This window comes from Nuphar pumila, chromosome 15 (genome assembly GCF_984573655.1).
Source record: "Nuphar pumila chromosome 15, dmNupPumi1.hap1.1, whole genome shotgun sequence".
NCBI classification, from domain to species: domain Eukaryota; kingdom Viridiplantae; phylum Streptophyta; class Magnoliopsida; order Nymphaeales; family Nymphaeaceae; genus Nuphar; species Nuphar pumila.
Window position 1 is genome coordinate 12,334,956 of NC_143263.1, and position 26,205 is coordinate 12,361,160.

The 26,205-nt window shown below is 36.3% G+C and overlaps 1 protein-coding gene across 1 annotated transcript in view; it reads left to right on the plus strand.

Moving 5' to 3' along the window:
* LOC149814519 (ubiquitin-like modifier-activating enzyme atg7) overlaps positions 1 to 26,205 on the plus strand; it is a 56,691-nt gene that overhangs the window by 29,437 nt on the left and 1,049 nt on the right. The gene's annotated exons all lie outside the window — the stretch shown is intronic.

Genomic DNA, 26,205 nt, shown 5'->3' on the forward strand with positions numbered 1-26,205 from the left:
AGACACGTTTCCCTCATCTCTTTGATTACATTATGAAGAACAAACATCATCAACACTAGAAAAGAGATCTGAGTTCAACCACGGGTGATAAACTTCAATTTTAGGAGAAGTGTTAGCATTATGGTCAAAATTTAATTCATCAAATACAATATTCCTGGATATTTTGATACGCTTGCTCACGGAATCATAGCATCTGTACCCTTTATAATCATCAGCGTACCCCACAAATCTACACTTTAAGGTCTTATCCTGAAACTTGTGCCACATTGAACTGTCAACCCGAACATAACATACACACCCAAATACACACAAATCATGATAATTTGGATGCACACTATGCAAAGAAAAATAGGGTGATTTGTTTTCCAAGATGTTCATGGGCAATCGATTTATGACATAGATCGCTGAATGGAAAGCCTCTCCCCAGAGGGTAACTAGAAGGTTACTATCATGCATCATGCTCATTGCACTGTCGACAATATGACGATGCTTCCGTTCAGTAATCTCATTTTGTTGAGGTGTATGAAGACAAGACACCTGCCTACTTATTCCATTTGTCTAGAGGAAATTAATAAAGTCATTTGAAGATAATTCACCCCTTCCATCACATTGGAAACAAATAATATTCTCAGAGAATTGATTTTGAACAAAAGAACGAAAATTCTGAAATAACTTGAAGGTTTCAGATTTACATTTCATAAAGAAGATCCATGTATATCGAGAATAGCTATCAACAAAAATGAGATAATATCTAGTGTCAGACATGGAAGGAACCGGAGCCGGACCCCAAACATCAGAACAGATAATTTCAAATGGTCTTGAAGCTCTTTTATTAATGGAATGAAATGGAAGAGCAAGAGAAGAGTTGAACATAGGAATTACAAAGTTTTCAATGTGCGAAATATGGTGGTGAAACTCATTTCCAGTGATTATACTATTTCTACCAACATAAGGAACAAGATTTAGGAGCTTACCAGCATCACCAGTGACATGAGTAGCTTCATCGGAATCAACATACTAAGTGCCTTGATCATTCTGTTTGAAATTTAATTCAGCAAAGGCAGATAATAACAACTCTTTAACTTCTCCACTATTATTCAATGTATTTGTTCCCTTTCTTGTCTCTGATTGCTTTCCTCTATCTTGAGGGTTAAACCAACAATTTGCTTTGATGTGCCCCTTTTTGTTGCATAGAAAGCGAGTATTGTCCTTTGCCTTTGCAAATTAGGAGGCATACTGGGTGTAGGTAATATTCTACAAGTTTCTTGTCCATTCCTCTCTTGACCTCCCCTTTCTCGAGATTCATACCTGCCACGTCCTCGACCATAGGTAACTCCTGTGACAAGAACGTCTTAGGCTCCAATGAGAGTGTGAATACCTTTAGAGAATCCCTTCAAAGTCATCTCATATTGTAAGAGCTTAGCACGAAGATCTTCAAATGTAGGTAAGTCTGGTAAACACAATAAGGAAGTAACCATCATATGATAATCGGATCTCAGCCCGCTCAAAGTTTGCTGCACCATATCTTTGTTACTGACTGCGCAATCTACGATGGCCAACTGATTTGTAATAGTCTTCATTTTGTTTAAGTACCCTATGACAGTCATCGAGTTCTTTCTCAGCATTTGAAACTCTTTCTTTAAAAATAGAACTCTAGCCTGAGAAACTTGCGAATACGTCTGAACAAGACGATACCATAACTGCATAGCTGAGCAGTCATCTGAGATTGCCACAAGCACCTTCTGTGACAGAGTGAAAGTGATGTAGGCAATCAAAGCCTGATCTCGCTTCATCCAGAATATATACTCTGGATTTCTAACAAAAGTAATGGAAGTGTCACCCTCCTCATTCTTTCCTTCTTGTGATATGAACTCTGGAGGAACAGGAATAGAGCCATCCAGATGCCCAGAAAGATCCTGACTTCTTATGAATGAAATTATTTGTCTCTTCCAGGTTAGGAAATTAAAATTGTTCAGTTTCTCAAACACAAGCTGACTGAGAAAGTTGGAAGAAAGACCAGATTGAGAAGAGGAAAATGAATCCATAGTCGATGGGAAGTGAAAACAAGAAAAAGTAAGAGACCAGAAAGAAGATTCACTTTAGAGCAAACAAAATAAAAATTCAGAACAAATATTTGAATTTCAGAGAACTCGGCTGCTTTTTTTTTAATGATGTGCAGACCCGAGGCAGAAAACCAGACTATGCAATAAAAAACTGTTCTGAAAAAAATAAGAATTCAATCAGTAAGAAGCACGTTACTTTGAGAATAACGTGTTTTCTTTTCCAAATGAGAAGAAATCCAAAGCAGAGAGGGGAATAAGTTCAAAATTGATATCAGTCAATCAAGACAGATCTGAGATCACGTCCAGATCTAACGTCAATTTGGAAAAGCAGAAAGAATAAGTTTGACGTGATTTCAACCTTTGAAATCACGCATATATTAAATCCGATATTGCGTGATTATGTAAACTGTTGTTTGGGTGAAATCACGTGCAACAATATGAAAGGAAGAACCATAAGAGAAGAAGAAATCAAGGGAAAGAAAGAATGTTAACGTGAGCAAATCCAAGATTTTGGATTGTGGAATAAAAGAAAGGAATGATAAAAGAAAAAGACAAGGCAGAAAGAATGGATATGAACCGATAAAGAGATACCTCAGAAGAAGACAAAGAAACTTGGCTGGATGCTCATAAGAACACGATCTTCAAGGTTGGATCTTCCGCTCTGATACCATGTTAGAAAATGGTATTCTACCATTCAATCACAAGAAGAGGAGTAGAAAGGAGAGAGAGATGCTGGTGGCTGCAGAAAACCCAATTCAGGTCTGCGGTATTGACTTCCCATTAAGTATATGCTGGTACAATTATTAGGGTACGAAAATACCCATTACGCAACAGGTTAAAATTACAATACGCCATTAATGAACATGTGCTTAAATAAAACCGAGTTGAGTCTGGATCTCGAGATCCAAACCCAATCATGAATGATGACTTCTTTTCACATACTTGAATTGATCTATTAATTGAGACACAAAAATCAGATTACGCTAGATGTTGGGAGCAAGGAAAGTATCAGGAAGGTATAGACATCCATGACTAGTAGGAATAATGGCGGTTCCTATACGTGTGATGAGATAATGTTTCCCGTCACCAGTATCTATATTATCATTGCCACAATAAGATATAATATTTGAGAGCTTACCTGAGTCACTTGTAACATGACGAGCCACTCCAAAATCAACTAGCCATGTATTTTAAGGAGTTCCCTGCATCTCGACAATGTTGTCCATGTCTGAACAATTTGCCCGACATTCCATGCATTTGGGCCAAAAGTTGTATGATGCCTTGAGTTAGGAGTGGCTCCATGATGTAATCCAATTTGACTGAATGCCATGCTCAATGCATCTACATCTTGTGACAATCTTGACACAGGCGCAAAAGGACAAACTAGCATATGAAGGAGGATATGTGCTCGAAAAAGGGGTTGGATAACCACTTTGAGAAGGTTGATTGGAATTGGGTCTCAGCCTTGTGGAAGGCAAATAAGGTCTGAAACACACCAAATAAGGAACCGAAGGGGTCTTGAATGTAGGGACGTAACACCAATAATAATGAGCATGTGTGGCCTTTCTTCCCACACATTTGACATGTAATCTTTGAATGCTGGCCACTACTAGAGGGTGTAGGAAGAATGCCTCTAATTTGGCTAGGGTACCTTGGCCATGACTTAGATTGTTGGAACCACTGTTAAAATATATATATATATATATATATATATATATATATATATATATATATATATATATACTTATAAGTATATATATGTGAAATACCTGATAGGGATATTTTAGTCATTTCATATAGTTGTTTTAGAAACAACTATTTTCATTAAATAAGTATTTTTCTTTACTTAATTTTTTATTTTTTGTAATTGCTTTTTTATCAAAGCATTGGGGGTCCCACATGTAGTCGTTGGACCCCCAACGGTCATAAATATGACCGTTGGGGGCTCCAACGACCATATATGGGAGCCCTCAATGGCTCCCACTTCTTTTTTTGTATAAATAGGGGGTTCCCCTCTCTTGTATTTCAAGGCTTTTCAAGCCCTCGTTCAATAAAGTTCATATATTTTTTATGTGTTGCATCTTTGAAGGCTTCTTGTGTTGTCCCTTAGTGAACTATTTCTATATTCTCCATTGTGGGTTTGTGCTTGTCCATTCATTGGACCATATGAATGCATTAAGCATTCTTATTATACCTTTCCGCACACTTTCTAACATGGTATCAGAGCCACAAAATTTTTTAGACTTTGAAAAGCTTCCGCCTCGATTTTTGTGCTTCATTTGCAAATGTGTGTTATCACCTTGTTCTTGCAAGGAGTGTTTCTTTACTTGGCTAGGAGTGTTTCATCACTTGCCAAAAGAGTGTTTTATCACTTCTCTATCGGCTACAAGCGGATTTGGTTGGAAAGGACTTGAGCAACATCGTTGTATTGTATTCTCTCTCTTCTCCTTGAAGTTACTTGGCATTTTCAAGTATTTAGCCCATGCATTACACATGGGAAAGACACTTGTTTTTCTTTATCATTGTATATATATATATATAGATATATATATACTTATTTTTGTATGATTAAAATAAAAACAAAATATATATTTTTTTGAAAGTTTTTAGTATTTTAATCATCATTGAACTTGTTTTAAGAAAACTAGATATATGTGTCATGTTTGAATCTTGAAGCTCTTTCGAAAATAACTCTAATATATATGTATATATATAATCATGAATTATTATTTCACAAAATATATTCTTGCTTGAACTTGCATTTCACACACACACACACACACACACACACACACACACACACATATATATATATATATATATATGATAATCGTCAATTACAATTTGTATTTCATCCTTGATAGACATGTGTGTTCATGTTTAAACCCCTTGACTCATTACATACTTAAACTTGATTGGAAGCATGCCTTTTGTACGAGACATGTGGCTTTAATTATTGCGTGAGTGCTTTTGATCTCTCTATGAAAATGTATGCATTTGGTCTCTTTTATCTATACATATGCTTTGGTTAAACTCTCTTGTGTTATCTTTTGTAATGTGTATTTTTGTATATTTCATTACAATTGATAACTTTAAGATGTTTTTTTTTCATAATACAACACTAATTCTTTAAAAAACATTCTCGATTGATAATGCTTGAGAATGATCCTAGATTCTTGTTCATCTATAGTTTGATTTTTGGATGTCTTGAATGCATTTTGTAATGTTAACTCAATTTTCTCTAAAAATGTGTCATAATCACACAAAATATATTGCATTATGATTGGCATAATTTCATAGCCTCTATATAAATTGTTGGATTATCTTTCAAGTATTCATGATTAGTAATAATTGTGTTATAAGAGGTCCTTCTAAAAACTTTATAAGCATTATTTGCTTAATATTTCTTGTTGTGTTTGTCTCATAATATACTTTTTTATGTAAATAACTTCATTTTGAAGAATTGATTATGTTAAGCATGATCCGTGTTTATGCAAAGTTGTTATCATAAGGCATATTGTTGTGCTTTTTCTAAGATTGATTATCTACCATTACTGGATCTTTGATTTGACTTTTCAAATTGGCTCTCTTTATAAAATCACCTATTTGGAAAATGATTTCCGTAAGCATTTATTGCCTTTTTATGGCATTTATATTGTCCATCATAGACTTATATATGATGCATCAATCTTCTTGGCCTTGTTATTATTATAAAGATGTTTGCTGGGGTGAGTTATGTGCACCTCGTGTTATGTCTTTTGAGATTGTCAACTTGTAGTTTGACTCTAAAAGACATGTGATTTCTGATTGTGAGTGTGTAGTATCACTCGTTTGTTCCTTGGCCATTGATTTTATTATGGATGCTCTTAATCATGTGTACCTGTGATGAATGTCTAACTTTTGAGACCATAATGCTTCTAGATATATTGAAAAATTGATATTTTTTAATTGTATTTTCATTACAAGCTTTCTTTCCTCAAGTGTCTTCTCCTTTTATGCTTCTTATCTAAGTGTCATTATATGTAGACAAGAAATGTTGTTCACACCTTCGTGTGTGTTTTTAGCCGATTTTTGGCTTTGTGCTCTTGCTCTAGTAGCTGATACACTTGTTTTAAGTGTCATTATATGTAGACAAGAGATGTTTAGTCACACCTTCGTGTGTGTTTTTAGCCCATGGTTGGCTTTGAACTCTTGTTCTAATCGCTGAACATATTTGATTTCGAGTGTCATTATATATAGACAAGAGATGTTTATTCACACTTTCATATGTGATTTTTAGCCCATGGTTGGCTTTTGTACTCTTGTTCTAGTCGCTGGTACACCCATTTCAAGTATCATTACATGTAGACAAGAGGTGTTTTTTGTATACCTTCGTGTGTGTCTTTGGCCCTTTAGTGGTATCATATCTATGTTCTTGATCTAGTCGCTTATACACTTGATTTGTGGGTTTTGGAGCTCTAATGAGGTGATTGCTTGTAGTGGATGAACTATTGCAAAATTCCATATTTATGAGAATTCTTAATTTGGTCTTGATTCGCATGTATAATTTGATTTATCATATGGGATTTCTTACTAATTATGTAATGTTTTTTTAAATCTTTACTAGTTTCTTTCTTGCATAGAAAAATATTTATCGATAAAAGTTCATTAATAATATGCATATTTGGAAATCAGTGTTACCTTTTGGCATTTACCCTATAATGGATTTGTGAATTTTGCACACTAAGTGCTTGCGGTGTTAAGCTTTCGAGCAAAGCTCCTATTCACTTCAATAAATGTTCTTATTTGTGTTTCTATTTATACAATGTGCCCTTGTGCACACTTGTTTCAAGTTCTCTTTTTGTGCCTTTGTGCACATATCACATATTGAGGATTTAGTGCCTTTGTGCACATTGCCTTTGTTCGGCTTTCTAGTGGGCTTTTATATTTTCCCAATATTTCACTCTAAGATGTGTGAGTCATTATTAACTCATTTTTTATTGATAAAATTAATTCTCTTCATTATTGATTTGAACATGCTTTAACTTTCTAATGCATGGAGCTTTTTGCTCTTCGTATGCATTGCCTCTTTGTAAACATTATACATTATTTTTTTGAAGACTTTTTCACATAGTGCTTGATTGAAATGCTCAAGTAGTTTTTGATAAATAAAGATTCATTATCCTATTATGATCTTTCATTTAGATATCCTTTTTATGGGATTTGTTTGAAATGTCTCTTAATAGACACTTTTTTGAGAAATTAGTATGTTTTTTAGAAGACCATTATTTCTTTTAAAATAATTTTTATGCATAAGTGTTTATTTCATCTTAATGGATCATGTCCTTTAAATAAGATAATTATGATTTACCGTCGTCCTTGAGGAATGTTGCCTTTTATCTAATGATTTGAAAAGTTGTTACTATCTTGTTTAAACCACTCTTGTTTTTCAATATATTATTGTTGCAACTCTTGGGTTAGAATATTTTTTTTCTTGTATACTTTGAGTTTTTTTTTGGTTTGTTCTTTCTGTGCAGGATCTTTGAGATGTGATATCCTCATCATAGAGATAACCAATGAAGAGACTTGGGGATGATCACCAATAAAGGCTTTTTTGAAGACTTAGAGTTGCACAAGTTTTTCTTTGAAGACTGGGGCTTCTTCACTAAACTCTCAGTCTTATTTTCCTACTTCGCAAACTTTCGGTCATCTCCCTGTAAAGTTTGAGGGGGGGTGTTAAAATATATGTACTCACATATATATATGTGTGAAATATCCGATAGGGGTATTTTAGTCATTTCACATAGTTGTTTTAGAAACAACTATTTTCATTAAATAAGATATTTTTCTTTAATTTTTTTTTGTAATTGCTTTTTTATCAAAGCATTGGGGGTCCCACATGTAGTCGTTGGACCCCCAACGGTCATAAATATGACCGTTGGGGGCTCCAACGACCATATGTGGGAGCCCCCAATGGCTCCCACTTCTTCTCCTTTTTTTGTATAAATAGGGGGTTCCCCTCTCTTGTATTTCAAGGCTTTTCAAGCCCTCATTCAATAAAGTTCATATATTTTTTATGTGTTGCCTCATTGAAGGCTTCTTGTATTGTCCCTTAGTGGACTATTTATATATTCCCCATTGTGGGTTTGTGCTCGTCCATTCATTGGACTATATGAATGCATTAAGCATTCTTGTTATACCTTTCCGCACACTTTCTAACAAACACTTTCATGATTTACATGTTGGCTGTCCTTTCTTTGAGACATGTTGCACATAGCCTCGAACTTCAACAACATAGACTTTAGCTTGTCAAACTTGGGCCTAGGATTTTGGCTCATGTACATGTAAGGAAACAAGAAGACTTTAATCACAAACCAAAGTGTTCCCTCAAGGAATCCACTTACAACACTCGTAAAGAGAATCAGAAAGTGTTCTAAAAGAACACACTCACAAACCCATGAAAGAGAATAAAAAATATAATCTATTCAACAAAGAAAGTGTGCCAAAAGGCTTACAAATCAAAGGGGAGAACACCCCTATTTATACAAAAGGATAGAGAAGTGAGAAGCTAAAAAGGAGAGCGAGCCAAGCTCCCCTGTTGGGAGCATTCAAACCCAATTTGACTCTCCCTATCATATATATTTATTATTATATATATGTATTATATATTGGATATATATACAAATATATATATATATATATATATATAAATGTATGTACAATTTAACACTCCCTCTCAAACTTATGGTAGGATAACAGAAAGTTTGCCTAAAAGGAAGTGAAACCTAGGAGCAGAGAGAGATTTGGTAAAAAGTCCACCAACTGGTTTGAAGATATTCCTCTTGAATATAATGGCAGTCCATTTTGTTGTTCTTTGTTCATTCGTAAAAGGTATTGTTGCTGGCAATGTAAATAGCGCTCTTGTTGTCAAAACACATCTTTAAAGCTCCTAGAATCCTGATTCCCATATCAGCTCGTAGTCTTCTTAGCCACACTACTTCCATTATGGCAGTAGCCATGGCTTGGTACTCAGTTTCAGTTGAGGAAAGATAGACCTTCTATTGCTTTTTGCACCTCCATGAGATCAGTGATTCCCCTAACACAAAAACCTATGGTTGAGTGTCTATTGTTTAAATTACTTCCTCATTCTACATTTGTATATGCAAGTAAATCTAATGCAGAAGAGGAAAACATAAACATGCCTCTAAAAATAGAATTTTTAATGTACATAATAATATGCAAAATAGCTTTCATGTGAATCAATGTGAGAGCGTGCTGAAACTGACTAGCTATGTGTACAACATGTGCGATATCAGGTCTAGTAATAGTTAGGTAAGAAAGAGCTCTTGTAAGTTTTATATAAGGAGTTAGATCATCCAGAGGCTCCCTATCATCAATTTTTATCTTAACATTTGTTACTTCAGGAATGTCAACCTTCTTATCATATGATATTCCAGATCTGAGAATAATATCAGAAGCAAATTTATACTGAAATAATAAATAACCTCTAGGGAGAATAGGCAACTTCTATTCCTAGAAAGTAACGTAGAAAACCCAACTCAATCATTTCAAAACTAGTTTTAAGAATATTTTTGATATATTAAACTCCCAGTTTGTCGCCTCCAATGATTATCATATTGTCTACGTAGAGCAATAAAATGACAATACCCATATTAGAATCCTTAACAAAAAAAAAACAGTATCAGTCAAACAAAATCTATAACCAATATCAAACATAACTTTGCTAAATTTATCATACCAAGCTTTGGGTACCTGTTTCAACCCATACAATGCCTTTTGAAGGCGAATAATCTTTTCTTGAGAAAGACTCGTACTAGGAGTTGCCTCCTCTTCTATAAGTGTTTCATTTAAAAAGGCGTTTTTGACATCCATTTGATATATAGACTAATTTTTAATTGACGTTACTGCAATAAGAGTTCTAACCGTGGTTATGCGGGCAACTGAGCAAAGGTTTGTTCATAATCAATGTCATATTCTTGCAAATATCCCTTTGCAACAAGCCTAACTTTATATTGCTCAAGAGTTCCATCACTCTTGGTTTTTATTTTATATACTCATCTACAACCTATGGGTTTCTTTCCTGGTGAAAGATTTTGAATAGACCAAGTTTGAGCATTTTCTAAAACTTCAAGTTCTATCCTCATACCTTCAACCCATTTAAGGTGTTCTTTAACCTGAGCATAAGATGAGGGTTCTACATATGAGTGAATTAGTTCTATGCATGCTTGATATTTAAAAAGAAAAGAATCATATCATATAAATTTGGATGGGGGTTTTGATATTATAGATGATTTCCTAATTTACAGTTCATCTTTAGTAAGGTTAAAAAACTTTTCAAGTGCACATGGAGGGTTTTGATTTTCCCTTTTAGAATATTGTATACAAGTTTGATCATTGTGGGACAATTCATCAAGTGAGTCAAAGTCGCTAGATTCAATAACATTCTCCAAATCATGCTCGCAATCACAATTATCAATATCTTGTTTGGAAACAATGTCAAACAAAAAAGAATACTCGGTTACTTCTTTTGGTTGATCCTTATCAAAGAATTTTTTTTTTTCAATAAGGTAACATTTTGAAAGATGTATAGTTTCTCATTTTTAGAGTCATAACGCCCATATCCTTTTTGGTTGTCGACATAACCAAAGAAGGCATAAGGAATAGCTCTAGGAGAAAACTTGTCATTCTTATTGGTAAAATAAAGCATTTGCAACCAAAAGATCATAATCTTGAATAATCAAGAGAAAGCTTAAAGAGTTTTTCAACCGGTGTGATATTTGTAATGAGATATTGCGGAAATATAAAGAGTGCATACAAGCACTTACAACAATGAAAAAGAGACAATATCACAAGTCCACAAAGGGACAATACAAGCACAAGCCTTAAAGAAGGCAACAATATAAAAAGCCTCTTATTGAGAAGAGAGAGAGCTCTCAAGAATGAATTACATACAAGGGGATCACCCCTATTTATACAAAAGGGAGAGGAGAGAAGGGGAGGCAAAATGCCTCAAAAGGAGAGCCCAAAAGGGGGCTCCCATGGAGTCGTTGGGAGCCCCCAACGGTCACATTTGTGACCGTTGGGGGCTCCAACGACTCTATGGTTGGAGCCCCTTTTGTGATATAAAAAATACAAAAAATACAACAACAACAACAACTACGCCTTCATCCCAAAACAATTGGGGTCAGCGATATGAACCAAAAAAGAAATTCATTTTGGGTCTTCCACATGAATCCTTTTCCTCCAATCATTTCTATCCAACGCCATGTCCTCGGTGAGGTTCAAAGCATTCATATCCTTTCCTATCATCTCCATCCAAGTCTTCCTAGGCCTACCCCGACCTCTTTTAACTAATATATTTTCCCATATCTCCAACCTTCTAACTGGAGCATCATTAGGCCTTCGCCGAATATGTCCAAACCACCGTAAATGATTCTCTCGCATCTTATTTTCAATGGGTGCAACACCTACCTTCTTACGTATCTCTTCGTTCCGAATCTTATCTTTTATTGTATTTCCACACATCCATCTAAGCATCCGCATCTCAGCTACACTCATTTTTTGAATATGATGTCTCTTGGCAGCCCAACATTCCGTACCATATAGTAAAGCGGGTCTAATAGTCGTCCTATAAAACTTTCCCTTCAACCGCAATGGCATTCTACGATCGCACAGCACTCCAGTAGCACTTTTCCATTTCATCCACCCAACCTTTATCCTATGATTTACATCTCCATCAATTTCTCCATACTTTTGAATGATGGATCCCAAATATTTAAAATAATCATTCACCGGTATATCTTGCTCACCAAGCTTCACTACACTCCCATCACTACTTCGTTGCTTACTAAACCGACATTCCATATATTCAGTCTTACTCTTACTCAACTTAAAACCTCTAGCTTCCAATGTCTGTCTCCATAATTCTAACTTAGCATTAACCCCAGCTCTAGACTCATCAATCAAAACAATATCATCAGCAAACAACATACACCACGGTACATTTTCTTGAATTGATCTCGTAAGCTCATCCATCACTATCGCAAATAGGAAAGGGCTTAAAGCAGATCCTTGATGTAACCCAACCGTTATCGGAAAATTGGTTGTCACCCCTCCACAAGTGCGGACATTGGTTACTACTCCTTCATACATATCTTTAATTATACTAATGTACTTGAGAGAAACACCTTTCTTCATCATTGTCCACCAGAGAACGTCCCTAGGTACTCTATCGTATGCCTTCTCTAAATCAATAAAAACCATATGCAAATCTTTGTTCCTCTCTCTATATCTTTCAATAAGTTGTCTAAGAAGATGTATAGCTTCCATAGTTGATCTTCCAGGCATAAAACCAAATTGATTCTCTGATATCATGACAACCTTCCTCAACCTAGACTCAATCACCCTCTCCCAAAGTTTCATAGTATGACTCATGAGTTTTATACCACGATAGTTTGTGCAATCTTGTATATCACCCTTATTCTAAAACAACATTTTAATGAAAAAAATAAAAAAGAAAAAAATACATTTTAACAAAATATGAAAATAGTTGTTTTCTAAAACAACTAGTGAAATTACAAAAATACCCCTATCGGGTATTGATGTAATATACAGAATATATATATATATATATATATATATATAAGATACATTTTAACACCCCCCCTCAAACTTTACGGGGAAATGACGGAAAGTTTGCCAAGAAGAAACATGAAGCGAGGAGCCGGAAGAGCTTTAGTGAAGAAGTCCGCCAACTGATATTCTGAAGTGACATAGGGAAGAGCAATAGTTCCTCGCAAGAATTCGTCACGAACATAGTGGCAATCCATTTCGATATGTTTTGTACGCTCATGAAAAGTATGATTGCTCGCAATATAGATGGCACTCTTGTTGTCGCAACATAGCTTTGAGGCTTCGGTAATATCAACTCCCATGTCTTTAAGCAAACTGCGAAGCCATACAAGTTCCATTGTCGTGGTTGCCATAGCCCGGTACTCAGCTTCAGTGGATGATAGTGAAACTTTCTGCTGCTTCTTGCATCGCCAGGCAATCAAAGAGTCTCCTAAAAAAACACAAAAACCAGTAGTTGAGACTCGATCATTGGGATTACCTCCCCAATCTGCATCAGTATAAGCAAGAAGATTCAAGGAAGAAGAGGAGGATAGAAATAGCCCTTTATTGATGGTATTCCGAATGTAGCAGATGATTCGGAGAACGGCACTCATATGCACAGTTGTAGGAGCATGCTGAAATTGGCTAACAGAGTGAACCGCATGAGTGATATCTGGTCTGGTGATGGTTAAATAGGTAAGAGACCCAATGAGTTGTCTGTAAGGTGTGGGATCTTCCAGAAGAATCCCATCCTCCAACCGCAATTTGGCATTAATAACCTCGGGAGTCTCTACTTTCTTATCATCAGAAATCCCAGACTTAGAACATATATCCGCAGCAAGCTTCATCTGTGACAAAATATATCCTCTAGGAGAATATGCAACTTCAATTCCAAGAAAATATCTGAGAAATCCTAAGTCAGACATATCAAAATTATTTTTTAACATATTTTTAACATCAATAATACTATTTTGATCATTCCCAGTGATAATCATATCAACATAAAGCAACAAAATTACGATACTAGAACCTGCATGTTTAACAAAAAGAGCAGTGTCAGTATAACAAGAGTGAAATCCTAACTTTATCATGATATCACTGAAACGATCATACCAAGCCTTAGGCGCTTGTTTAAGGCCATACAATGCCTTCAAAAGCCGAAGAGTTTGACCTTGTTTAATATTTATTCCGGGTGGCGGGTCCATATAAACTTCTTCACTTAAACTTCCATTTAAAAAGACATTTTTTACGTCAAGTTGATAAATAGGCCATTTTTTGGTTGATGCAACAGCTATTAAGGTCCTGACACTAGTCATTCGAGCTACGGGAGCGAATGTTTCTTCGTAATCAATGCATATTCTTGGGAGTATCCCTTAGCCACTAATCTAGCTTTATATCGTTCTAAAGAGCCATCGCTTTTTGTTTTAACTTTGAAGACCCAGCGACAACCAATAGGTTTTTTGTGTGAGGGTAGAGTAACTATTTCCCAAGTATTGGCCTTTTTTAATGCATTAAGTTCAACTTGCATTGCTTCAACCCAATGAGGTATCGATTTAGCTTGATTATAGTGTATTGGTTCAAAATAAGAATGTAGGGTTATCAAACATGCCCGATAGTTGGGAGTTAAGGAATCATAGGATACAAACCTATTTGGGGGTATTGATATTCTAGAAGAATGCCTAACTTGTGGTTCCTCAGTGGATTCCGAAATTTGAGAGTATTTTTCGAGGGCACTAATAGGATTTTCTTGATTTCTTCTTGAGTAAACATTTATATTGGTATCACTATCATGAACATTTATATTCAAATCACTATCATTTGAGGGAGTTATGTCAAGAGGGGATACCTCATGAGAATGATCAATGTTTTCAAGAAAATCTTCTTGTATGTCATCAATAAGATCATATAAGAATATGTAGTCAATTTCATTTGTTTCTTCTAGTTTATCAAAACCGTTTTCTTCTTCTAGAAATGTTACATCTTTTGAAATATATAGTTTATCATTCTTAAAATCATAACATCTATACCCTTTTTGATTTTCACTATATCCTAAAAAAACACATTCAATTGCTTTTGGAGATAACTTATCTCTTTTATGTAATAGGACAAAACATTTGCAACCAAAAATACGAAGACGATTGAAATCGGGTGAAAATTTAAAGAGTTTTTCATAGGGAGAAACATTTTTTAACTTAGAAGAGGGCATTCTATTGATTAGATAGGTTGAGGTTAGAACGGCTTCGGCCCAAAACTTCTTTGGAATATTTCTAGAAATAAGTAATGTTCTAGTGGTTTCTATAATGTGCCTATGTTTCCTTTCCGCTAGGCCATTTTGTTGGGGAGTCCTAGGACATGACTTTTGATGGCAAATGCCATTTTGGGTTAAATAGTTTTGGAATTCATGAGATAAGTACTCGCCACCGGAATCGGATCTTAACATGGATATGTTACTTTGAAATTGATTTTGAACTTTTTTATGAAAATCTTTAAAGAAAGCAAATACTTCCGATTTATGACTAAGGAAATAAATCCAAACATACCGAGTAAAATCATCAATAAACGTAACATAATATGAATAACCCCCTTTAGACATAACCGGAGAGGGCCCCCACACATCCGAATGCACCAATTCAAAAGGCCTTGATGAAAGAAAAGTTCTATTTGGAAATGGAGTAGACTTCATTTTTCCAAAAATGCAATCTTTGCAATTAATTTCTTTTTTCTTACAAAATTTGTTTCCAAAAGGAAAGAGATACATTTTAGAATAACTTGGATGACCAAGTCTTTTATGCCAAGTTTCCATGCTTTTCTCTTGGACATAAGAATAAAAAAAGTTTGTAGGGAGATCAAGATGGTCCATATAATAGAGGTCTCCCTTTCTATGGCCTTGCCCAATCCGCTTCCCGGACCGGAGATCCTGCACAAAGCAACCATTAGATGAGAAAGATATTTCACATCCATGGTCGGCAATTTGAGAAACTGAAAGTAGGTTTAAATTTAGTTTGGAAACAACTCTTACTTTTGGAACACAAAAATTTTGTGCATCTTTAAAAGAGCCAATACTTGAAATTTTTAAAAAGGTTCCATCGGCCGTAGAAACACAAGAGTCCTTTGAATTGGTGCAAACATCAACAAGTGCATCCTCATGAGGGGTCATATGAAAGGAAGCTCTGGAGTCAAGGATCCAAGAATACGTATCGGGTGAAGATGATGAAGCAATAGCCGCACCCGATGTGGAGGAAGAAACCTTTAGCATTTGTTGGAGAGCCATAGATATTTGTCCAAGAGTTTCTTTGATGTCATTGTTCTTGCCTTTATCTTCTTTGGTGGTGGTTTCCTCAAGAGAAGCCACTTTAGGCTTGAAGGTTCCAATAAGCTTTGGACAAGTGGGTCTAATGTGACCCGGCTCATTGCAATAATGGCAAACAATCATTTTTCTTCCTCCATTGTAGTTTCCTTGTTTCCCAAAATGAGGAGGTTTATAGGTTCTAACATTATTACTCGGTTTTGATACGGCAAGGACTTCATCGACATGCTTACTCATGCCAAGCCTTGTCTCCTCTTGAGTGATTTCGGCAATAACATCCTCAATATGAGGAAAAATAGATCTATGGAGAAGTGAAGATCTCACTTGCTCAAATTCGGGACGTAGCCCAAAAAGAAATTGGAACAATCGCTCTTGTTCCATTTGTTTTTGCCTTAAATCAATATCTTCCATAGAAACCCATTTTGGCTCCAAGAGAGCCAATTCATCCCATAGTGGGTTTAAAGCACTATAATAGTCTTGAATGCTAGAATCACCTTGCTTGGTGGTTCTAATCTTTTCTTGCAAGAAATAAGCCCTTGCAAGATCCTTTTGGGTATACATACCCTTCATAAAGGACCAAGCCTCATTGGCTCTACGAAATTTAGCTATATTAGCACATACCTTAAGCTCCACATTGTTCATAAGCCACGCAAGGATTTTTGCGTGATTGCTTTCCCAATCTTCCACTTCCTTTTGATGACTTTCAATGGCCTTGAGGCGAGCATCTCTTTCAAGAGCCTTTTCTTGACCTTCTTCCATCTTTTTTAGCATAAGCTTAGGTTCCGGAACGGTACCCATGACAAAACCCCAAAGCTTCTTTCCTTTGAGATTATTTTCCATTGCCGATGCCCACATCATATAGTTCTTTCCATTGAGCTTGAAAGATAGGTCAATCTTTGTCTCCATGATGATGCCAAGAAGTGAGAAGATATCCACTAAATATGAAATACACGAACCACACTTTTCCTTCAAGAATCGAGTGGCTCTGATACCATGTAATGAGATATTGCGGAAATATAAAGAGTGCATACAAGCACTTACAACAATGAAAAAGAGACAATATCACAAGTCCACAAAGGGACAATACAAGCACAAGCCTTAAAGAAGGCAACAATATAAAAAGCCTCTTATTGAGAAGAGAGAGAGCTCTCAAGAATGAATTACATACAAGGGGATCACCCCTATTTATACAAAAGGGAGAGGAGAGAAGGGGAGGCAAAATGCCTCAAAAGGAGAGCCCAAAAGGGGGCTCCCATGGAGTCGTTGGGAGCCCCCAACGGTCACATTTGTGACCGTTGGGGGCTCCAACGACTCTATGGTTGGAGCCCCTTTTGTGATATAAAAAATACAAAAAATAAATGAAAAAAATAAAAAAGAAAAAAATACATTTTAACAAAATCTGAAAATAGTTGTTTTCTAAAAACAACTAGTGAAATTACAAAAATACCCCTATCGGGTATTGATGTAATATATATATATATATATAAGATACATTTTAACAATATTGTGTAGAGAACAAGATGACATTCTGTTTATAAGATAAACAACAGTCAGGACAACTTTTGCCCAAAAAACCTTAGGCACATAGCTATCAATAAGTAAAGTCTTTGAAGTTTCAATAATATGCATATGTTTTCTCTCAGCCAGGTCATTTTGTTGTGGTGCATGTGGACAAGTTTTTTGATGCGTGATGCCATGTGAGTAGAGATAGTTTTTAAATTCTTTTGACAAATTCTCTCCTTGAATCAGTTTGAAATATAGATATGATTTTCAAATATATTTTTGACCATCTTATGGAAACTTTGAAAATGAAAAAAAAACTTCAGATTTATGCTTAAGTAATAACCGGTGTTGGACCCTAAACATTTGAATGAGCCAACTTAAATGGTCTATAAGAAATAAAAGTTTTATCTCTAAATGGCAATCTTTTCATTTTTCTAAGAACACAGTCTTCACAAGTGAAATCATCAATATTACAAAACTTATTCAAACTTTTAAAAAAAATGGATTTTAGATACACTAAGAAGTCCTAATCTTTTATGCCACAATTTTAAATCTATTTTCTGGACATTATAACAAAAAGCATTTTTCGGTATCTCCAAAAAATCCATATAGTAGGGGCCTTCTTCTCTATGACCTTGCCCAATCAACTTCCCTGACTGTCGATCATGCACCAAACATTCATTTGAAGAGAATGAGATATTACAACCATAATCAGATATTTGAGATACAGAAAAGAAATTCAAATTTAATTTATGAATGTATTTAATTTTTGAAAAGAGAATTTTTTTGGAGTTTGAAAGATCCTTTTCAAAACTTACTATTTTTTTGATTTCAAGAGCGTACCATCGGCTGTAAAAACTTTTGACATCCTTGAGTTGATATAGTATTAAGATAAAATATCATTGTTTGAGGTCATATAAAAAGATGCACTAGAATCAAGAAGCTAATGAATCTTACCTGGATCCGAATAAGATGATACTGCGACCCCGGCTGAAGAAGATGACCCTTTTAGAAGAGGTTGAAGAGCTTCAACTAATTGAGCTATAGACATACTTCCAATAGATGATTCTTGAGATGTGAGAAAGTCCTTGTCCTTTGACTCTTGAGGAGAGTCAATCGAAGCAACTTTCTTTTCAAATGTCCCTTTTAGTTTAGGACATTGGGGCTTAGTGTATCCCGATTCATGACAAAAATAACAAATGATTTTCTTTCTTTCATAGTCATTTTTCAGTCTTATGTAGTGAGGTGGCTTATATGCATGAACATAGTTTTCTGGTCTAGAAATGGCTAAGACTGAGTCATTCTTTACTTTTGCTTACATATTTTTTCAATCTTTTCTCTTGCATACTCAAATCTTCTATAGTGTCTTTAATAGACGACACTTTTCCTCTATAGAGAATAATAGACTTGGTAGATTCAAACTCGAGCCTTAGCTCGTTAATGAATTGATAAAAGTGCTCCACATCTATTTGTCTTTGACGAATTTCTCTGTCTTCGGGATAATGCCACTTTAGCTCTAGAAGAGTTAATTCTTCCCAAAGTTTGGATAGGTCATTATGATATTCTCTAATAGTTTTATCCTTTTGAACCATAGTCCGAACTTTATCTTGCATATTACATATATGTGCAATACCTTTAAGAGAATACATTATCTTAAGATAATCCCAAGCTTTGTTAGCATTTTCAAATTTGGCAAAGACTTTAACATTTTTTCGCATCCACACTACTAATAAGCCAAGACATGATCTTGGCATGTCCCATCCTTTACTCCTTCCACTTCTTCTCATAAGAGGTTATAGCCTTAGTTTTTCTATTTTCGGTTAGAGAAACCTCTTTCTTACACGCTATCTTAGTGAGAACTAGCTTGGGTTTTGAATCAGATTCATGTACTAGTTCTCGTAATCCCTTTCTCTAAATAAAGTGCTTCATGATAGAAGCCCATGTTTCATAATTCAAATCATTGAGTTTTATGGGTTTAATTGTGACATTATTGCTGTCATCCATTTTTACAAGGGCTTAAGAGAGGGAAAGAAAAAAAAAGAGAACGATAGAAGAGAAAAAGGGAAGGAGAGAGGAGATGAAATAGCATGAGTATTCCTCTATGATCACACGAGCCAACAAGCCACACTTGCACAATTTCGCGAACACTTGATTCACCAAGAAAATCTTTCTTTCTTCCTTAGGCATGAAAAACGAGACAACAAGCAACCTTCAAGGGTCAAGAGCAAGGTAGTCAAGAGCAACCTTGCTCTGATACCATGTAAGGAAACAAGAAGACTTCAATCATGAGCCAAAGTGTTCCCTCAAGAAATTCACTTACAACACTCACAAAGAGAAACACAAAGTGTTCTAAAAGAACACACTTATAAACCCATGAAAGAAAATAAAAAATATAATCTATTTAACAAAGAAAGTGTGCCAAAAGGCTTACAAATCAAAGGGGAAAACACCCCTATTTATACAAGAGGGTAGAGAAGTGAGAGGCATTTCTAGCCGTTGGGAGTAGTCAAACTCAATTTGGCTCTAGCCATTGGGAGCAGTCACCCAATTTGGCTCTCCCTATCATATATATTTATTATTAAATATCTATGTATATACATAAGTATATATATAATATATATGTACGTATATAATACCATATATATATATATATACACACACACACACAATTGAACAGTATATGGATATGAACATATTGTACTTTGGACCCAGGCCCTTCAGAGTTTGAGTACAAGCGTCTTCATTAGTATGGGGCTGCCAATGGCCGCTAGCTGATCTGAGACATACTTGACCTTGTTCAAGAACTCTAGCACACTAGTATCACCTCTCTGCAGTGACTCAAACTTTGATTTGAGGTGATATATCTTAGGTGTACATATCTACTCGAACCATTTGTGAAGGATTTGCCATAATTCTTATGCAGTTACATTGGTGGGAATGTGGAGGAGAACTTTATGGGAAAGAGTTGTCATAATATATGCTACTAAGGCTTGATCATTCTGGATTTTTCACCATGATAGTCTTAGTAGCTTGTCCATCCTTGACATCTCCCTGAACCTCGAGCACAAATTCTAAGGCAGGATTTCAGATCCGTCAAGGTGCCCCATCAGATCGTTGCTGCTGCTGAAAGGTATGATTTGCTTCTTACAAGTAATGAAGTTGGTTTCACTCAACTTTTCCGTGATCAATTCACTCAGGAAGAATTAATTGGATTTGAGGAGGCCATTACATAAACAATAAAAGGGAAATATGAAAGCAATAGAAAAATGAAATATCGAAATAGATCGAAAGAAGGATCCAGACAAAAAAGAATACAGATCGGCAGATTTGAGCAAGGCACCAGAATTTGTTGACGTCAGCAGGTGACATCAGCAGGCAATGTCATCAGCAAGTTGTCCGCCCTTTTTCCTTTTGAATTTTTTTATCAGATTGCAATATTCAGGAACAAATCTGATCTGGAGGCCCTTTTTTTATTGACCTTTTCTTCCGTTTTTTTTTTTGCTGGGAGGAATGATATGCTGCTGATATGATCATCAGATAACACTAGGTTTGCAGATCTATATCAATAATAGCGACCCAAAGATAGAAAAGCATAAAATAAGAGGAATATTAAAGAAAAGGAGGGAAAAAATGTTTTTCCCTATTAACTTGATAAAGAGGTTAGAAGAGAAAAGAAACAAGACTTGAGGTTGATATTGAGAGGAGAAAAGGATGCAGATTTAGGAAAAGAGAGATTTAAAGAAAAAAGGATGAAAAAGAAACTTTAGGGTTTATAAACAATGATTGGGATTAGGGTTTGTGAAAAATAAAGGAATAGAAAAGAGGATAAGAGGAGAGATAAAGAGAAGCCAACCGGAGGAAGAAAATAAGCAGAAGCTTTGATTTGACGAGGTCTTATTCCTGCCCTGCTTTAATACCATGCTAAAACCAGCCTTGGGATTCATGCCCTGCAGTTCACACAAAGAGGAGAGAAGAAAAAGTTGCAAAAGGATGGAGAAAGATGGATCATGCCTCTCCCTTAGGTGTCCCTAATATATTTACTGTATCTTTTTTCATTTTACAAAAATACCCCTATATAGTAGGGTAAAATACAAAACAAGACTATATGTACAAAGGGCATAAATGTCATTACAAATAAAGCTATTTCTAACAGAAACAACCTTCTAGCATGCATTGAGGGTGGCGTATGCCATCAAAAGAGGAGAAAATTTTGCAATTGTATATTAATTTTGCCACTTTTGGCTTTCTGCTTGTGGGGACATGAAGCCTCTCCAAGCAGGATTCTTGCAGGCATTTGGATCCAGTCAAAAGTGTGCTGTTTATAGCATAGTTGGCAAACTCGTGACTCGGGCTTGGATCGGACCCCTACTGGGTCACCGAGTCTGCGGGTTGACTCGGTGACTCGGACGAGTCAGGACACTATATTTTATAGTGTAAGCATGAATAAGACATGGAAATAACTAAATTTCAAGCTAACTTTATATAAGAATTGCATTAAAATAATAAAATACATTATACAAAAATTTATTTAAATAGGTTGGATCAGCAGTCCTTAATCATGACCTAGTTGGGGTCCGGTCTGGATCAACTCAAGAGATTTCCGAGTTGACTCACCGGGTTTGCCAACTATGGTTTATAGCATGGAACATGCAGAAGTTGCCACTAATGTCATTGATGTTTTGAACTGCCTTACGGTGAGAAACTCTGGAACCTTTATGAAAGTCATATTATAACAAGATACAAATATTGGTGGTTTGAATTTCCATGAGAACCCAATAAAATAACTACATTATGCTGTTTTTTTAATATTACAATTTTAAATTTTGGGATTTAAAAATAAAGAATGTGAAAGTACACTAGGGTAAAAAAGTACAAGGCTTCAATAGTTTCAATCCAGAAACCAAACAAGATCAATGGACACAATGATAATAACGTTATATTGATATTCTTTTTCCCTCTCCTAAAACTTGTTAGGCCAAATGCCCAGGTGGATGTCTTGTATCAAGTATTATTGCTTCCTTAATTTTAAGATGCACCGCCCTTGATTTGGTGAGAAAGCAAAAGTGATAGAACCTTGGGGATATAAGATTTGGTTTACAGGAATAAATAGGAATAGGAATGGAGTAGGGATTGTGATAATGTAGTTGAGGTCCGTAGGAAGTGTGATAGGAATTTACTTATTAAATTAGTATTATGTATGGATATTATTAATATTATTAGTGTTTATGCACCTCAAGTAGGTTTGGATGATTCCATTAAGCGTCAATTTTGGGAAGATTTAGATAGAGTAGTACAAGGGATATCTTATGGAGAAAAGCTTTTCATCGGCGGTAACCTTAATGGGCATGTAGGCATTAGTAGAGATGGATTTGAGAGTATCCATGGGTTCTATGGTATAGGAGAAAAAAATGAAAGTGGATAAAGGATTTTAGATTTTGGTTTGTCCTATGATATGATCTTAGCAAACACTTGGTTTAGGAAGAGGGAGTCTCACCTAGTAACATTTAAAAGTGGGGTTAATACGAGTCAGATAGATTTTTTCTTACTTAGAAAGAGAGATAGGGGTTGTTGCATCGATTGTAAGGTTATACCGGGAGAAAGTGTAGCTACACAACATAGAGTCTTAATTTTAGATCTTAGAATTAGACAATGCCGCAAAATGGATAGACATATGATAGATCCTAGAATTAAGTGGTGGGCACTGAAAGGAGCTAAACAAGAAATGTTTGTAGAGCAGGTAGTTAAGGAAGTTGATTGGTGTCTCGAGGAGGATTCAGAATCAATGTGGAATAAGATAGCGGGTGGCATGAGAAAGGTGGCTAAGGAGGTATTGGGTGAGTCTAAAGGTGGTGCACCGTTAGCTAAGGATACATCGTGGTGGAACGAGGATGTCAAATTAGCTATTAAGGTTAAAAGAGAGTATTATAGAAATCTAAGAGTCGTGATAATGAGAATTTGGAGAAGTATATGATAGCAAAGAAGGAAGCTAAAAAAGTAGTTCGAAACGCGAGAGATAAGGTATATAAGGAGGTTTATGACAAGTTGGATACCAAAGAGGGCGAGAAGGATATTTATAGGCTTGCAAAGAGGAGAGATAGAAAATCGAGGGATCTGAGTATGGTTAGATGTATCAAAGATGAAACGCAAAGGGTTTTAGTTAAAGATGAGGAGATCAAGGAGAGATGAAAAGATTATTTTGATAAGCTATTTAATGAAAGTCATGCTCAGGATCTTGGAGACTTCTCCATTCATTTTCATGAGATGAATCGTGACTTCATGCGCAAGATTCAAAAGAAAGAAATTGCAGAGGTTTTGAAGAAAATGAAATCAAGAAGGGCAGTTGGCCCAGATGGTATACCTATCGAGGCTTGGAAATGCTTGGGAGAGAAAGGTTTAGAATGGTTGACAAATCTTTTTAACAAGATTTGACGGACAAATAAGATGCCTAATGGGTGGAGGAAGAGTACTTTAGTGTCTTTATATAAGAATAAGGGTGATATACAAGATTGCACAAACTATCGTGGTATAAAATTCATGAGTCATACTATGAAACTTTGAGAGAGGGTGATTGAGTATAGGTTGAGGAAGGTTGTCATGATATCGGAGAATCAATTTGGTTTTATGCCTGGAAGATCAACTATGGAAGCTATACATCTTCTTAGACAACTTATTGAGAGATTTAGAGAGGAACAAAGATTTGCATATGGTTTTTATTGATTTGGAGAAGGCATACAATAGAGTACCTAGGGATGTTCTCTGGTGGACAATGATGAAGAAAGGTGTTTCTCTCAAGTACATTAGTATAATTAAAGATATGTACGAAGTAGTAACCAAAGTCCGCACTTGTGGAGGGGTGACAACCAATTTTCCTATAATGGTTGGGTTACATCAAGGATCTGTTTTAAGCCCTTTCCTATTTGCTATAGTGATGGATGAGCTTACGAGATCAATTCAAGAAAATGTGCCGTGGTGTATGTTGTTTGCTGATGATATTGTTTTGATTGATGAGTCTAGAGTTGGGGTTAATACTAAGTTAGAATTATGGAGACAGACATTGGAAGCAAGAGGTTTTAAGTTGAGTAAGAGTAAGACAAAATATATGGAATGTCGGTTTAGTAAGCAACGAAGTAGTGATGGGAGTGTAGTGAAGCTTGGTGAGCAAGAAATAACGGTGGATGATTGTTTCAAATATTTGGGATCTATCATTCAAAAGTATGGAGAAATTGATGGAGATGTAAATCATAGGATAAAGGTTGGGTGGATGAAATGGAAAAGTGCAACTGGAGTGTTGTGCGATCGTAGAATGCCATTGCGGTTGAAGGGAAAGTTTTATAGGACGACTATTAGGCCCGCTTTATTATATGGTACGGAATGTTGGGCTGCCAAGAGACATCATATTCAAAAAATGAGTGTAGCTGAGATGCGTATGCTGAGATGGATGTGTGGAAATACAATAAAAGATAAGATTCGGAACGAGGAGATACGTAAGAAGGTAGGCGTTGCACCCATTGAAAATAAGATGAGAGAGAATCGTTTACGGTGGTTTGGACATATTCGGCGAAGGCCTAATGATGCTCCAGTTAGAAGGATGGAGAAATGGGAAAATATATTAGTTAAAAGAGGTCGGGGGAGGCCTATGAAGACATGGATGGAGATGATAGGAAAGGATATGAATGCTTTGAACTTCACCGAGGACATGGCATTGGATAGAAATGATTGGAGGAGAAGGGTTCATGTGGAAGACCCAGAATGATTTTTTTTTTGGTTCATATCGCCGACCCCAATTGTTTTGGGATGAAGGCGTAGTTGTTGTTGTTGTTGTACCGTCCTTGATACAGGACCATTAGGGTGGGTATGCTACGAACCCTTTTTTGCTCCAGGTCTAATCCAAGGAATCTGCCTCCGTTGGATCTGTTCTACCAGAGGAGCTGCCAGCTTGAGTCCAACTCCAAGTGAGACTCTACAAGATTTATTAGACTATGCTGGATTTATCAGAGTCCAGCCCTACCCAAGTTGGTATCTGCGAAAGTTAGTAGAGTCCAGCCCAGCCTGGAGTCCTACCTATGGTGGGAGTCCAGACGCCCCCCTAGACTCCCATCTAGGGTGGGAGTGTTCCTGTGTAGCTTATCCTCTTCTCTTTATGTATTCTATAAATAGGCCTATATGGTTTAGTTTTTTTTAATAAGATTTATTGAATTCAACCTGAGTTTCATTCTGGTTCTTGTGTGTGAGTGCTACTTGAGGGAAAGACTGCTCTCTCACCAGTCCATCTACCCCCGTTCTTCGCCGGTCAGTCAGGAATGTGTTTTCTCCCTTTCAGCCTCGTCCTCACTCCCGCCTTGATTTTTGTGCCCACCAAGTTAGGTCCCCATCTCTTCCTATGTTTTGTCCTCTGCCCGTGTCCTTGCCCTGAGACATGCCCATCCATCCCCATGTTTGCCCTGGCTGTGTCCTCTATCCAGAGACATGACCAGCACCTCACGCTCACCCTCTTCTCGTTGGCCATGTCCTATCCGGCAACACGCCTGCCGCTGCAGTGTGTTTGACTCTGATTTGACCATGCCGCAGCCTCATGCACCGCAACCGCTGCTGCTGCCATGACTTTGCCTCTGCTGCTGCGTCCTTACTGCCTGCTGTAGCAACCCCGTGATGCCCCGGGATCTGCCCAGCCCTAGCAGCAGAGGCCTGTTCCTTCACAAGCTTGGACCCGCTCTCCGCTAG